At 41.0% G+C, this 17,599-nt stretch overlaps 1 pseudogene; it reads left to right on the forward strand.

The window, feature by feature from the left end:
* Nucleotides 1-15,454: 15,454 nt before the first annotated feature.
* LOC118660736 lies at nt 15,455-16,153 on the forward strand (annotated as a pseudogene).
* Nucleotides 16,154-17,599: the final 1,446 nt, after the last annotated feature.

Here is a 17,599-nt window from a genome sequence, read left to right on the forward strand (position 1 = left end):
AAGGAAAGGCAATTAGGGGTAGAAGTCGTACTCACAACTTGCAACATATGTTGAGTAAGGGCTTTCGCTGTGGCCAGAGCCGATTCTACGCTCCATTCTAAGGAGTGCCCAGCCCCTGCCTACTTGTAGTTTTTGCTCAGATGTGGGGGGAATTTGTTTTCTTTTTTCTTTTTTTCCTGGCTGCAACTCAACAAATATAGGGGAAATTTAATTTATTCACTGGTTCAAATATTGTAATCTGCTTCCTTCAACTTTATTCCTGCCAACTCTAGTACTAGCAGTGGAAAAATGTTTAGTAGGCACACAGAAACAACGGTAAAATTTCAGTAATTGCTATGTAATGCTCTACCTGTCATTAAAGCACTTGATAGTTGAATGCAATGCAATCAACTTTCTATTATTCTAAAATGAGGATGATTCTCCTAAAACAGCAATTCTCAAACTTTAAAGTGTTTTGGACTCATCTGAAGGGCTTCCTAAAACATAGATTCCTGGTTCTTACCTCCAGAATTCTGATTCAGGAGGTCTTGGGTGGAACCCAAGAATTTGCATTTCTAGCAAGTTCCCACATGATGCTGATGATCCTGGTCCAAGGACCACATTTGGAGACCTACTGTCCTATAATATCCTACCAGACTCTCAGGTTACATAAACAAATTCTAAGAAGTTTAAGTCTTGTTCAACTATTCTTTTCAATTTTTGGTGCAAATTGTGATTATGGCATAATAAGAGCTATTGTATTTTTTAAATTTATTTTTATTGATTTTAGAGAAGAAGGGAGAGAGAGAGAGAAACATCAATGATGACAGAGAATCATTGATTGGCTGCCTCCTGCACGCCCCACACCAGGGATTGAGCCTGCAACCCGGGCATGTGCCCTGACGTAGAATCAAACAGTGACCTGTTTCATAGATAGATGCTCAACCATGAGCCATGCTGGTTGGGCAGGACTATTATATTTTTAAATGCAGTGGGTGAACTTGGGCAGGGTTTCTCTCCTGTATATTGTATGTGTGTACGCACATAAGTATGTATGCTAAGGGACACTGGCACCCCAGACTTCAAAAGAGTGCAGAACTGAAACCTTGAACTGAGAAGTTTAGGATCATCCAATGGTGCCCCAAGGCATCCTTTGCCAGCAATCTATACCTCTGCTGTAGAATTCATCTCAGATCAGGAACCAAGTCTAAAAGGAAGATCCTCAGCAAGGGAAGTTGAATAAGGAAAGAGTCAGCTTAAGGAAGTTGATATTTGCCTTAGATTGGATAAGATATCCAAAGTCAATATTTTTCCAGATGCTAAGAAAACAAGATAAAACCAGACTGGGGGGGGGGGGGAGGGGGTTCCCTATAAACAGACAAGGTATAGGCAAACATATGGCAGCCTATTTGGAACTAGAATATAATCATTATCTTAGGGTAAGGGAATGTGAAGCACAGTCCAGTTTACTGCTGCTTTTATTGGAACACAAAACTGTGTTTTGAAAACTTGCTTATTTTTATGACATTTATCATTTTTGTGGTTATTACTAGTCCCTCCTGGTTTTTCCTTTCTTTGGGTTTTTATTGCTCTTTGTATTATTTATTAGAAAATAATTCTAGTCTCTTTCAGCTGATGATAATAGAAGCAAAGAATTCTTTTCCATATTTAGGACAAAGAGAAAAACTGAACTCTGAGGATCAAGAAGTGCGGTGGGAATCAAAATGATAGATGCCCCAAGGAAAGGCAAGAACTCGGCAGGAATGTTGTAGAACACTTAAATCTCACTCTTGGCTATTTCCCCAGAGGGTTTTGTTTTGTTTTTTACTCAATCCCTGGAGGGTTTTTTTAATTTTTATATAAGCAAGCCACTTATTTAGACCATAATGGTGCTCTAGGTTTCCTTGTTTCAGATCAGGGGTTTCCAGTAAGAAAGGGTGCACTTTATTTCCTCAGAGTCTTAACGTGCAGAGGATGTGGTGAGTAAATATTTGCTTAACAGCTACTTGTTCTATGTGCTAGGTAAACAGTATTGGAGAAGAGGGCATACAATTCCCCAGCCTTCAAAGAGCTTACAGTCTAGTGAGGTAGATAGCTCAGTGAACAGATTGTTATGATGGTCTGTTAAATTCTACAGTGAGAGAATAATAGGAGGGCTACAAACTAAACACATGGAATATTAGGTAATTTTATAGAACAATTTCAATACATGCTGACACGTGAAGGGTAAATTGGAGAAATAGGAACTGGTCCAGCCAAAAGGGTGAGGCAGGAGAGAGTGCCAAAAGCCCAGAATTAATTGATACTATAATGAATAAAGGGAACTGGAAGGAATTTAATATAACCAGAGTGCAAAACAAGTGAGGTTTTATAAGTAGAGTGACCATGTAAATTACCAACAAAGCATTTGGAAATGGAATGGAGTTGCTATTAATAAACACACTGGAACAATAATGGCTTAAACTGAGATGTATGATCACTCTAATTATGGTTCACATTAGGGAGGTTGCACTTTATTTACAAGATATATCCTTCGGAGAATTATAAACAAGGACATGGCATGATCACAATGCTATTTTAGAAAGATAATGCTGGCATCTGAGTAGAGAATAAGTTGAATAATGGGAGAAGACAGAACAGTTAGAAAATGGTTTCAATATTTCAGGAAAAGATGATAGTTATCTGAACTAGAGAAGTGCCTTAAGGAATGGAGAGCAGTGGGTGAATTCCAGGGAGTTACCGAGGCTGACTGGGAGTCTATCCGAGAGCCACAGAAATTGCTAACTGGCCAGAGAGAGGGCTCTCTTGAAGATGCTTTGACTTGTTTTGCTTTCAAAATCTTTGCAGGCCATTCGTGGTCATTGATTAATTTTGATCCAGCTTGTATTTTAAATGAGTGAGAATCAATCATGTCACATATTGAAAATAGATACAATTATATTGCTAACTCCTGAACTCTTACAGAAATTCAATTGATACTGAAATAAAATTACATATATCTATCTATATCTATATCTATATAGATATAGATAGATAGATATCTCCTATCTAATAAAAGAGTAATATGCAAATTAACTGTCACTTCTCAATAAAGATGGTAGCACCCACAGCCAATAAGGAGGGAATATGCAAATTGAGGCGACAAAGATGGCAGAGCCAGCCGGAGCCATGGAGCCGGCCATGGGGCGACCCAGCCATGGGGTGACCCAGGAATGGGGCTAAGGGCAATCAGGCCAGGAGGAGAAGGCAGTTAGGGGTGATCAGGCTGTAGTGGGGGAAGTTAGGGGCGAGAAGGCCGGCGGGGGGGCCAGTTGGGGGCAAGCAGGCTGGGGGGGGGGCAGTTGGGGCTGATCAGGCTGGCGGGTGGAGCAGTTAGGGGCAATCACGCCAGCAAGGGGGGGCAGTTGGGGGTGAGAAGGCCGGTGGGGGGTCAGTTGGGGCAAGCAGGCTGGCAGGCAGAGTGGTTAGGGGCAATCAGGCAGGCAGGCAGGTGAGCAGTTAGGAGCCAGCGGTCCCAGATTGCGAGAGGGATGTCTGACTGCCAGTTTTAGAGAGAGTGCAGGCCGGGCTAAGGGACACCGAATTTCGTGCACCAGGCCACTAGTATATATATATATACACTAGAGGCCCGGTGCACAAAAATTTGTGCACTCGGGGGGGGGGGGTGTCCCTCAGCCCGGCCTGTGCCCTCTCGCAGTCTGGGACCCCTCGGGAGATAACGACCTGCTGGCTTAGGCCTGCTCCCGGGTGGCAGAGGGCAGGCCTAATCCCTAGGTACAGCCCTTGGTCGGGCTCAGAGCAGGGCCGATTGGGGAGTTGGGGCGCCACCCCCTGTCATGCACAGAGCAGGGCGGATTGGGAGGTTGCGATGTCACCCTCAGTCATGCTCAGGGTAGGGCCAATTGGGGGGTTGGGGCACCGCCCCCTGTCACACTCAAGGCAGGGTCGATGGGGAGGTTGCAGCACCACCCCCTGTCACGAACAGAGCAGGGCCAATCAGGGGGTTGGGGCGCTGCCCCCTGTCACGCACAGAGCAGGGCCGATCAGGGGGTTGGGGAGCTCCCCCCTGTCACTCACAGAGCAGGGCCCATCAGGGGGTTGAGGAGCTCCTCCTGTCACGCACAGAGCAGGGCCCATCATGGGGTTGGGGAGCTCCCCCCGTCACTCACAGAGTAGGGCCGATAGGGGAGTTGGGGCACCACCCCCTGTCACACACAGAGCAGGGCGGATCAGGGGGTTGGGGCACCGCCACTGTCACACTCAGGGCAGGGCCGATGGGGAGGTTATGGCTCTACCCTGTCACACACAGAGCAGGGCCCGTGGGGTGGGGGGGTTGGGGCGCCGCACCCTGTCACACACAGAGCCGTAGGGCGATCAGGGCTTGGGGAGCTCCCCCCTATCAGGCACAGAGCAGGGCCGATCAGGGGGTTGGGGCGCCGCACCCTGTCAGGAACAGAGCAGGGCCGATAGGGAGGTTGTGGCCCCACCCCCTGTCACACACAGAGCCGCAGGGCAATCAGGGGGTTTGGGCACTGCCCCCTGTCACGCTGATCCCGGTGCCTGGAGGCCTTGCGGCTCCGCTGATCCCAGTGCTGGGAGGCATATTACCCTTTTACTATATAGGATAGAGGCCTGGTGCATGGGTGGGGCTGGCTGGTTTGCCCTGAAGGGTGTCCTGGATCAGGGTGGGGGTCCCCACTGGGGTGCCTGGCCAGCCTTGATGAGGGGATGATGGCTGTTTGCAGCTGGTCACACACCCTTCAGGGTGGGGGTCCCCACTGGGGTGCCTGGCCAGTCTGGGTGAGGGGCTGAGGGCTGTTTTCAGGCTTACGGGTAACTGAAGCTCCTAACTGCTCCTTTTTTTCTTTATTTTTTTTTTATTCTGGGCCAGCTTTAGCTCTGGCTCCATCTCTGAGGCCTCTGCTGCTGAAAGAAGGTATCTGGTTTGTTTAGGTTCTATAATCGAAACAATGTATAACTCCAGCTCTGAGATCCCAGCTCACTGAAAGCTGGTTTCTGGGGTTTTGTTTGGCTTCTATATTTGTTACAATGTCTCTTAAACTGCAGGCTCAGAGGCCAGCAAGGCAGGCGGGGAACGTTGGTTTCCTCAGTCACTGAAGCAAGCAAGCCTCATGTTAGTTTCAAGCTGCCTGGCTGCTGGCCGCCATCTTGGCTGGCAGTTAATTTGCATATCTCACTGATTAGCCAATGGGAAGGGTAGCGGTCATACGCCAATTACCATGTTTCTCTTTTATTAGATAGGATATATGTATATTATATATATTTATATGTATATATGTGTGTGTGTGTGTGTGTGTGTGTGTATTATGTTGGGATGACTAGATGTCTCAATTTTCTGAAACCATTTTTTATTTCATTTAAATTCACCCTGGTCAATCTTGGTTAAAAATCGTTACCCATCTTGGGTTAAGGATAGATTTCTTTGACACAATAAAATTTTTAAAAACATGCATAAAAGAAAAAAAAATGGTATGTTGGACTTCATCAAAATTAAGAATTTCTGTTCTTTACAAGACATTGTTAAGCAACTGACAAGAAAAGTCACTGAGTGGGAGAAATGTTTTCATATGACATATCAAAGACTTCTGTTCCAAATACTTTTTTTTTAAAACCCTCAAACCTCAATAATAAGAAAACATACAATCCAATAAAAGATAGACAAAAGTTTTGAATAAAAACTTCACCAAAGATGATATATGAATGACAAGGGTATGAAAAGATGTTTGACATCATTAGTTGTTATGTAAATGCAAGTTAAAACCACAAAATTAAAATCACTCCAAATTTATTACAAAAGGACTGACTATGCCAAGTGTTGGCCAGGATGTAAAGCAACTAGAATTTTCATCATACACTGCTGATGGAAATGTAAACTGGTGCAGCTACTTTGGAAAAACAATGTGGCAGTTGTTATTACTGATTTTAGGTTAAATTTTTAATTCAATTTATTTAAACTAAAAAAATATCATTCATTTCTCTCACCCTCGACTTCCCACCTCTAGCAACCATCAATTTGTTCTCTGGATCGAGAGAGAGAGAGAGAGAGAGAGAGAGAGAGAGAGAGAGAGAGAGAGAGAGAGAGAGAGAGAGAGACTATAATATATATAAATATATATAATATTCTATATATAAGAGAGATCATATGGTAGCTAAGACAGAACACCAAACAGAAAAATCACCCAAATAACTTTTTTAAATGTCAAATTAGGCTTCAGAGCATCCAGGAAGAACTATTAACCAGAACAAAGTTTGATTTCCAAAATACAAACAAGATAAAGAAAGCAAGACAAAACTGGCCTTTAAATGAAATATCAAAATATGAACAAAAGGGTCAACATTCATTTCAAGGATCAATGGCACTTTCATGCATTCATTTAGTGCCCATAAACTGTCTGGGACTGTGCTGAATACTGGGAGTACACAGTTTGAATGAGTAGCATGAGTAAAAAGGATATCTATAAAGCAGACAATGTTTAAAAGACGTACAGAGATTGGGCCAGCTAGTTTAACAGTGAGATTATTTCTAATGGTGTCAAAATGTCTTGAGGACAAGGGTAAAAATCTATTGCAAGAATTTTGAGCCTTCCGTTTCTTTCAAAGAACTATTTTGTTTTGCCAATACTGGGCACTAACTCAATTTTTACTCAATATTTGGCAATATTGGGCACTAAGTAAATATTTATTGAAGAACAAATTAGTTAATTAATTTTCTTTCAATGACTCTTTAGACTAAATTAACAGCTTTTGCCAAATGTAAACATCTGTTGTTGCCAGGACAAAGCTTCTGTATTAGAGAGAGAGAAAATGGGGGGTGGGGGGGAGGAGAGAGAGAGAGAGAAACATCAGTGTGAGTGAGAAATATTGATCAGTTACCTCTCATACGTGCCCTGACTAGGGATCCAACTCGCAATCTAGGTATGTGCCCTGATCAGGAATTGAACCCACAGCTTTTTGGTATACAAGATGACGCTCCAACCAACTGAGCCACCTGGCCAGGGCGATCTTTCATTTTCAACTAACTAAGCCAGATATGTTTGCTAACATTGATGACCATAAATATGAATCTTGTAATTAACCCATCTACAATAATATCTATTAAATATAACATAAATTCTAGGGGATACATCTGAATGCCATAAATTAATTGGTGATTATTGAATTCACCTCAAGTCTCACTCATAATGATGGGGAATTCTATAATCCCAAAGAAACTATGGGAGTCAACATGGTTGAATTAGTTTTGTTCACTTCTCTTAATTTATAGGTACAAGTGGAGCTTTTCAGTTGTACTATGAATCTTATTAGCATCTCTAGATGACCAACTACATAGGAAAATAGAAAAAAATAAGCAGGTTGCAGGGAGCCTGACCAAGCCAATCAAGATGCACAAACACCAGCACAGCACACTTTTCTGGTTACTCTGGGAGGGGAGCGCACCGGTGGAATTGAGAATTCTCCAACCGGATTTACAATCATCTCAAACATTCCCAGGACACGGGGTTACAAACGTCTCAAAGGAGACAATGTTCTCACAGCTCTCTCAAAGAGCTGGGAGACACTTGTAGACAAAACTGTATTTCACTCCACTGTTTTAAAAAATAATTCTTAAACTTTAAACTGCAGGGTTCACATAAATAAGAACTTGAACAATTTCTCCATTTTTTTTGAATAATACATTTCTGCTCATTATAATTTATGTTAATTCCCTGCTACGCTAGGACATCATTTATGGTGTAAGAACTTTGAGGGGAATGAAAGGTCAGTCTAGAGTTCGATGTGGTAGTGGAAAAATATCTGGCTGGTATATTTCATGGAATGTTTTGAAATCACTTTGAAAATCTCTGGAAAGCTAACGCTGAAGAACTTTATAGAAATTAGGGAGTTACTGGCAAGGCCTGTTCACTGAAACAGCTCGGTGGAAATATACCAATCCCCCAAAATCATCATAATTCAAGTTCTCCCTCATCTTTCTCCAGCGATCGCCTGCCATCTAGTGGATCTAATGCAGCCTAGTCATGAATTGCTTTCTCTACAATCTGCAGTACTCATGCAATAATGATAATGTTTTTTAAATACGAACAGAGGCAGGAGCTTATATGACTACACATACCCGAAAATAAACAGAATATAGTAAAAAAAAAAAAAAAAAAAAGACTTAAGAACCATCATGGAGTCCTTTCTTGCCAAGACTTTCAAAAAACAGATGATTTTTGTGCTTGACTAATCAAAAACTAATTCCCATTAAACCCAGGCAATATCAAAGTAAAAAAAGAGAACTGCTATTTTGCATACTACTCACTTTGAATGTCATTTTTGCACTTATTCAATAAATGAATTTATTTTGTGTCATTATACCATAATTTTAAGATGTATGCTAAGAATTATAGAAACAATAATTACATATTGAGCACCTCCAATGATAGATGCTGTGGAAAAATACAAAAATGTAGGAGATGCAAGCCCATCTTTAGATTTACAATCTAGTCAGGGAGAAAAAGTAATCCAAATGCAACCATTAGTAGTCATGCTAACTTATGTGGTCCAAAGGAAGGAGCAATCAGAAAAGACTTGAAAGAAGAGGGGAAAGTTTAATAATGACACTTTAAGTGAGTTTTAAATATAATTTTGAGACAAATGATCAAACCCCTGGACCTGGAGACAGTGAAGATGCTTTGTTTATGGCAATGGAAAATGTATATCTTAATGTAAAGGGAAGGAAAACTGGATCTGCAATGAAATAAAAGTGGCCATACTCTGTGAGTAAACTGAACAAAATCACCTGAGCAAGATTTGCAATATTGTGAAGATCTTTATAAAAGAGTTAAATTATATTGCAACTACCATCTGAGTGAGTCATTCCAGGGGTGGGCAAACTTTTTCACTCGAGGGCCACAATGGGTTCTTAAACTGGACCGGAGGGCCGGAACAAAAGCATGGATGGAGTGTTTGTGTGAACTAATATAAATTCAAAGTAAACATCATTACATAAAAGGGTACGGTCTTTTTTTTTTTAGTTTTATTCATTTCAAACGGGCCGGATCTGGCCCACGGGCCGTAGTTTGCCCACGGCTGCATTAGACCCTTCCTTACTTGCCTGCAGTTGAGCAACTAGAGGCTAATTATAAATGAAATCAAATTCCTGTAATTGGACTCTAAATATACTCTTGTAAGCCTACCTATTAACCAAAGAGAACCTCCTGGTTGCCAGACTCTTAAAGTGTCTGGGAAAGGAAATATGAGTTTATAGAGCCAGGTGCATTGGAGAACGCCCCACTCATCCCTCCAGGTGTTCTCTCGGCCAAAGCGTGGGGCCATTCTGCCCTCTAGGGACCCAGACTGCTCCCTGGAGAGCCAGGATGAGCCTCTCACCCTAATCAAGGGCCAACAACTATTCTCCTTCATTCCCCCTCAAAAGGACTTTTGTTACTTTAAACAACTCTTATTAACATGAATTTTTACATTTTTTAAGTTTCTGTGTCTGTTTTTTATTTTATTTTTCAATCATAGTTTGCACTCGATATTAGTTTGTATTAGTTTCAGTTGTATAGTATAGTGGTTAAATAATCATATACTTTACTAAGTGTTCCTGCCGATATTTCTAGCACCCACCTGGCACCATACACATAGTCATTACAATATTATTGACTATAATCCCTATGCTGTGCTTTACATCCCTGTGATTATATTATAACTACCAATCCCTTCACCTTTTTTACCCAGTCCCCCAAACCCCACCCCCTCTGGCAACCATTAGTCTGTTCTCTGTATCTGTGAGTCTGTTTCAATTTTGTTTGTTCATTTACTTGGTCTTTAGGTTCCACATATAAGTGAAGTCATATGGTATTTGTCTTTCTCTGACTGACTTAGTTCACTTAGTATAATAACTTCTAGGTCCATCCATACTGACACAAATGTTAAGATTTCATTTTTCTTTATGGCCAAGTAATAGTCCATTGTATATATGTACCACTACTTTTTTACCCAATTTTCTATTGAGTTGCTTCCATAACTTGATTATTATAAATAACGCTGCAATGAATACGTGAGTGCATATATTCTTTCAAATTAGTGTTTCAGGTTTCCTCAAAATACACCCAGAAGTGCAATTGCTGGATCATAAGGCACTTCCACTTTTAATTTTTTTAGAAACCATACTGTTTTCCATAATGGCTGTACCAATATGAATTCCCACCAACAGTTCATGAGCGTTCCCTTTTCTCTACATCCTCAACACTTGTTTGTTGATTTATTGATGGTAACCATTCTGACAGGTATGGGGTGATGTCTCATTGTGATTTTAATTTGCACTTCTCTAAGGATTATTGACACTGAGCATTTTTTCATGTCTATTGGTCATCTGTATGTCCCAGTTGGAGAAGTGTCTATTCAGTTCCTCTGCCCATTTTTAAATTGGATTAATGTTTTTTATGTTGAGTTGTATGAGTTATTTATAAATTTTTCATATTAACCTCTTATTGGATATATCATTGGTGAGTATCTTCTATTCAGTATGTTGTCTTTTCATTTTGTTGATGGTTTCTTCGCTGTGCAAAAACTTTTTATCTTGATGTAGTTTCATTTGTTTATTTTCTCTTTTGTTTCCCTTGACTGAGGAGATATGTCAGAAAAAAATATTGCTAAGAGAAATGTCAGAGATTTTACTGCCTATGTTTTCATCTGGGCATTTTATGGTCTTGTGTCTTACATTTAAGTCTTTAACCCACCTTAATCCATTCTTGTATATAGTGTAAGTTGGTGGTCTAGTTTCATTTTTTGGCATGTATCTGTCCAATTTTCCCAACACTATTTATTGAAGAGACTCTTTATCCATTGTATGTTCTTGCCTTCTGTGTCAAATAGTAGTTGACCATATATGCATGGGTTTATTTCTGAACTCTCTATTCTGTTCCATTGTTCCATATGTCTATTTTATTCTATTACTATGCTCTCTTGATTACTGTAGCCTTGTAGTATAGTTTGATATCAGGTGGTAGTGTGATACCTCCAACTTTGTTCTTCTTTCCCAAAATTAATGTCACTATTTGGGGACTTTTATGGTTTCATATAAATTTTCAGATTATTTGTTCTAGTTCTGTGAAAAATGCCATTGGTATTTTGATAGAAATTATGTTGAATCTATGGATTGCTTTGGGCAGTATGGACATTTTAATAACGTTTATTCTTCTCATCCATGAGTACAGTAGTATATGCTTCCATTTATTTGTATCTTTTCCCATTTCTTTCTTCAGAGTCTTATAATTTTCTGAGTATAGGTATTTTACCTCCTTGTTTAAATTTATTCCTAAGTATATTTTGAGACTATTGTAAATGGGGTATGTGCCTTATATTTTAAAATAATTGATCCTAGAATTATATTTTTTTCTGTTCTCATCTACTTATTCTTTGACTTTGGTGCCCCTTCTTATTTATAGGATCCAAATGCCAATAATTATAATTACCATTTGTTTTCACTATACATCCTCTTACCCTTACAGTTTTATTCATATGCTCTTCTATTTAATATTAATAAAAGCACTAGTAGGTTATTATTGTCTCACTTTTTAAATAAGAGAGGTAATGCAAATTGTAAAACATTTCACAGATATAAACAAGGTAGGGACTTGATTTTAGATCTTTCTAGCTTCAAATCTTATGCTGTGTATTTTTTGTTTTACTGGACTCTCCTGCTTTCTGCTGAAAAATATGTGTTACAGAAGTATTTGATCTTCTTTGACCTTCTCCTGCTGGAGATCTATTATCTGAGTACATTCCCTTGCAGTTCACAAACCTTGATTTAATCAGATGAATTCGATATGGGAAAAGACCTTTTAGGTCAGGGAATACAGCTTCCTGCCAAAAATAGAATTCTTCCTTTAAAAGCTTTTATTGCTCCAAACACACTTATAATAAATATCATATTTTCCTATTGCATGGCCCCTACGAAGCCATCCTGCCAATATCCAGGATTGCCACGTAAATACTATCAACTATTTCCCACCTTCCATCACAAGCCTCCTGCAGCTACAGTACCCCACTCTCCCACTGCTCTGCTTACCAGATGGAAATATTCTGCCATTTCTATTTAGAAGGATTGTTCCTTCAGTGGCTGAGCTGACATTTGATTCCAGTGGAACAACAAGGTTAACAGAAACTTTCTATCAGCAAAAGACTTTGACAAAGAACAAAGAGGCCTGACTCCTCACCTGATGAGAGGCTAGGAACTCTCAGGAGCCCTGTTAGCAATCACATTTCTGGGAAGCTCTTGCTCCTAAAGTTCTTTCGGAAGGAGGTGTGGGGAAAGGGCCCATGTAAGCCTCCTGGTCCTCATGGCATCATTGGCTAGCCCGTTGAAACAGTGTAAGTCAGTGAAGGGTTCCTATGGAAAAGAAAGTTCTAGCTCCCTTTGATTGTCTCCCAATTGTTACAAGAACTATTTCACTGGGCCATAACCACACAAATTACACTGAGAACCAGTTTGTATTGTGTCCCAAGCAACTTCTTCCAGGATGAGGGGAGCTCAAGCTTGTGCTAGGAAATGAACTCAAAGTCAAAATTGCAGAATCCACCACTAGGATCTCTTAATTAAGCAAGACATTTACAAAAAGGTACTGGAGATTTAGAAGACTTTTTAAAGCTTGCAGTAATGTTAAATACACACTCTAGCTTAGCTCACTGAACTTGACAGGAATACTAAGTCAACTTGGTGGGGGTGAATCACTTCGGTGATGCTGATCTGCACGGAGATAGCAGCAAAGATCACAGAAAGCAAAAGCCAGAATTGGAGCACAGAAGGCAAGGTTGCTACCTCTCTATTAGTGCAACTAACAAAAGTTAAAGACTTTTCGGGAACATAACTGAGGTGAGGTGCAGGGGGTGATCTGGGGAGAACCCACACTTGAAAGTTGCCATACTGGGAGATACGAAGAATCCGTTAGGAAAGAGCTTGATGATAGTACACAGAGCCAGACGGCCCTGCGTCCAAATTCTAAATCTGGTATTTACCACCCAAGAGAAGTAACTTGACCTCCCAGAGCCTCAATTTCACTCCTGAAAATTGAGATGTTGTGGGGATTAAGTAAAATAAAGTCTGGAAGCACTTGGCACACCACTTGGTACATTCTACCTCCTCCTAAATGAAACTTACAGAAATAAAAGGGGCTATAAGTGGCGTGGCCATCACTAACTGTCCACTGACCAAACAGAGGCAGGTTCTAAAAATTTAAGACAGTAAAGCAGAGCCTTGCTCCATCTTTACCAACCAAACCACCCTCTGATGACACTCTACAAGGCTGCTTGCTATCTCACTCACCTATTGCCCCCAGAATCACATCAAGTAGGTCCTTTCTGTATACTCATGCACAAGGGTTATGCATGTATGCAAACAAGTTTAGTTTTAAAGTGGTCCCCTACACAACTCCTGACAAATGCTCATTCAATCTTCTCACAAGTACTACTTCACAGGGAAGTAACTCCATTCCATGTTTTAATGCTTAAAATTTTTAATTTTTCCTCATTTCGGCCAAAATCTGCTTTGTCCAAAGTTTCCATTCAAGGATCCCACGTAGATGTCTGTGAAGATACATGAACTAAGTTTACCTCCTTTTCCAAAATAGTTGTTTTTTATTATGATGATCGTATCCCTAAGACTCTTCTCCAATGTAAATCTTCACTTCAACCCCCTATTCTCTGGTTTCACGACAAGTTTCCAATGACCCTCAGTAAACGAGGCACCCTATTGGACCAAACACCCCTGGTTTGGGGCATTCCCCCGTGGTGGTAAGGCCATGCCCACAGCACCCTTTGCAGCAATCAGTTATGCTGTTGGCTCCTATTGCTTGAGCAACAAAATAGAAGAGGACTAAGATTCAAATTCCAAGTGCAAATTCTCGCTTTCTGACTACTTGCATAATTAAGCAAGTTAGTCGATTCCTCTGGGTCTCATTTCTCCATTTGTAAAATAAGCATGTTGCTATTAGACAGTCTCTAAGATCTCTTCATCTTTCCCCAGGAGTACTAGGAGTCATTCTATTGTACTATGTTGCATATTCGTTTTACTGATGAAGAAACTGATTCAGGGCGGTCGTTTAATCTGCCCAACATCATAGAGTTCTAGGATTCTAGCAAGCACCGTTTTGAGTTGCTTTTCCCCAACTCAAAACAGCATCCCCTTGACCTTGTTCAGTTCCCTTGCATCATCCATCTCTCCTCTGCTTCTGCACACAAGACTACTGAGAACCTTCTTAGCCTAGAAAATGTCTGCCCCTGGGGAACCTCCACTAGCTACTCCATTCTGTTCCTTCTCTTTCCCATCTGCTCCTCTATTTGCATCTCATCATTCACTTGTCTCTTTGTCCCCTGACAATCAGGCTTGTTTTCCTGCACTTTACTGAAGTTGGTCTCTCAGCCAGTAGACTCAAGAGCCTTATCAGACTCATTCTCATCATTGACCTCTCTGACCCCATTTCCTTCTCCTCTGGGTTTTCCTCAAGTTTTGATTTGAATTCCCCTCCTTTTTAGAAAGCTTCCACTCTCATCTCTACACAAATGGTTCCCAAATCTCATAATTTCCCCTAATGTTCAGACATATATAACAGGATTACTCATTGTGATACTAACTCAGATGGACAACCCTTGCATTTTTCTCTTTATTTTATTCCAAACAGATACCTTGGCCCTTGGAAATCCCATGGAGAATTCTGCTGTATGGAAATCTGAAGGCGCTTCAGCCCCTGCTAACCTCATTTGCCAATACACCCTACTAGACAGAAATTCCAACCAAAAGCTGTAGGCAGGCCTGTGGTAACCTTTGTCCAAAGCACTATTAACAGCTAAAAAACTATAAATCAGGTAAATGTCCACCGTTATATTTAGCAGGAGGTCAGAGAGCTAACAGGCATTTTGCTAATCTCTCATAAAAGTACAAAAATATTCCCTTTTCATCTAGAAGAAGAATTGATAAAGTTTAAGAGGAGGTCTGGTTACCTAGAGGTGTAAATAAATACTGTATGGTTTGTTTTAGAGCTGAGAACATTTTTTAGAATCCTTATCCATTTGCATGTTATGGAAACAGTCAAAACAATCCATATGACAATTTTTAGTGCAAACAGGAATGTGCTGTACACATTGCTGAACGGAAACAGAAACACACCAAGAATAAAATGAGAGGAGGGCTCAACTGAGGGACTCAGCACATGTGAATAGAGAAGAAAAACCCTCCTCACTCAGTGATGCACTTGTGAACACTGGTTAAATGTCCTTCAATGTTCTGGGAAATAGATGGAAACTTTGTTTTGTGTAAATATTTAGAAATAATACAAAACTGAAAAACAAAGCTTAGAAACCCAGAAACTCCACCGTCACCACATAACCCAACCCCCAAAGTTGATATTCAATAAAAACTAAATCTTGGTCTTCGCGGAGAGTGGCTGTGGTTTCCTGCTTCAATAGTGCTTGGATGGAACCGGTGCTCGCCACCCCAGCAGGCGGACCAGGCCAGCCTTCCGTGCCTCCTCACAGCACCCTCAGATCCTACAGACACCCCAAGGCCCCCACTTCCCCTCTGCACAGCCGCCTCTCCTTAGCTGCCCACCATGACCATAACCGGGTGCACTTCCAGGTGCACCAGAACTATCACCAGGACTCAGAGACCTCCATCACCCGCTGGATCAACCTGGACCTCTAGCTTCCTATGTCTACCTGTCCATATCTTACTATTTTGACCTTAATGATGTGGCTTTGAGGAACTTTGCCAAATATTTTCTTCACCGATCTCATGAGGAGAAGGAGCATGCTGAGAAATGGATGAAGCTGCAGAACCAATGAGATGACCCAATCTTCCTTCAGAACATCAAGCAAACAGACTGTGACGACTGGGAGAATGGGCTGAATACAATTAGGTGTGCATTACACTTAGAAAAAAGTGTGAATCAGTCACTACTGGACTTGTACAAACTGGCCACTGACAAAAATGACCCTTATTTGTGTGACTTCATTGAGACTCACTACCTGAATGAGCAGGTGAAATCCATCAAAGAATTGGGTGACCACATAACCAAATTGCACAGGTTAGCGGGGGGGGGGGGGGGGGGGGGGAACTGGCATGGCAGAGCATCTCTTTGACAAGCACACCCTGGGAGACAGTGATAAGAGCTAAGCCTTGGCTGGTTTCCCATAGCCCCAGGGAAGACTTCCTGGTCACCAAAGCAGTACCTGCAATTTGGAATTACCTTTACCTTTTCTATAACTTGTACCAAATCATCCATTCAAGTCTTTCACTTGTACCATTCCTTCACATAAAGTAATTTGGTACAAAACACACACACACACACACACACACACACACACAAAACCAAATCTTAGAATATTTCCTGAAATTTTTTTCATTTATATTTTCTAGAATATTCATGCCTGGGTGAAGACAGTAGTTTAAAATCTGTACCACATGTGATGGTTTTTTTTTTCCTTTTTAAATTAGGTCATGTATAGATTTTTAAGGTCAGATTAATTTTTTACTTCTCTTGAATTCATTTTTTCATTAAGAAAACATATTCATGCCCTAGCTGGTTTGGCTCAGTGGATAAAGTGTCAGCCTATGGACTGAAGGGTCCCAGGTTTGATTCCAGTCAAGGGCACATGCCTGGGTTTTGGTCTCGATTCCCAGTAGGGGGTGTGCAAGAGGCAGCAAATCAATGATTCTCTCTCGTCGTTGATGTTTCTATCTCTCTACCTCTCCCTTCCTCGCTGAAATCAATAAAAATATATTTTAAAAGAAAGAAAGAAAACATATTCATGGTAATAGCACCATACTAATGAAGAACTTCCCATGTCACCTGCTGAGTGAGAAATCTTACTCCCTGAGGTGGGCCTAGTTTGCCAGTCATGGAGTATATTTCAAATGGGGAAGTTGAGGGTGTTATGTATATGAAAATATTTTAAAACTAACCAAATAGCATCAGACCTAGTAGAAATTACAAAATATGTATCTGGCCCTCCTGGGGACAGAAAACATATGAAAGAAAAGTGGTAAATTTGCGTTAGAAAAGTAAGAAAGAATTTGTAATGTGTTCAAGCAGAGACATGAAGAAGGAAGGCCGGTGGGAACACTCAGAGAAGGTAAGTGGTCCCTAACATCATCTTTCCCCTTCTTTCAGGATAATTCACGTTCTAGCTGTGCACATGATCACAGAGAACAAACACTACATTTCCAAGAAGCTGGAGGCAGCTAGCTATGTGACCTTTCAGTTCTACCCAATGAAATTGAAGTAGAAGTGTCTGTGACGGCTTTCAGGAATTTTCCTTATGAAACTTTTGGTATTAGCCCCAACCTGCTGTTGGAACACAGATGTCATGGTTTTAATCCCCACGTCAAACTATGAGGACAAAGAGTACATCCTCAGGTTGGCAGAACAAAAGGCTAGAGGTCTCCGTCAGGAGGACTTAGGGGAACAGAGCTGCCATGTGAGCCCTGGATTGCTGCATTCGTTCCCAAGCTCTGCCATAACAAATTGCTACAAACGGAGTGGCTTAAGACAACAGGAAGTTATTATTCTCTCACAGTTCTGAGGCTAAAAGCTCAAAATCAATGTGTCATCAGGGCCAT

The sequence above is a fragment of the Myotis myotis genome, unplaced genomic scaffold, assembly GCF_014108235.1.
Source record: "Myotis myotis isolate mMyoMyo1 unplaced genomic scaffold, mMyoMyo1.p scaffold_m19_p_7, whole genome shotgun sequence".
Taxonomy (NCBI): Eukaryota; Metazoa; Chordata; class Mammalia; order Chiroptera; family Vespertilionidae; genus Myotis; species Myotis myotis.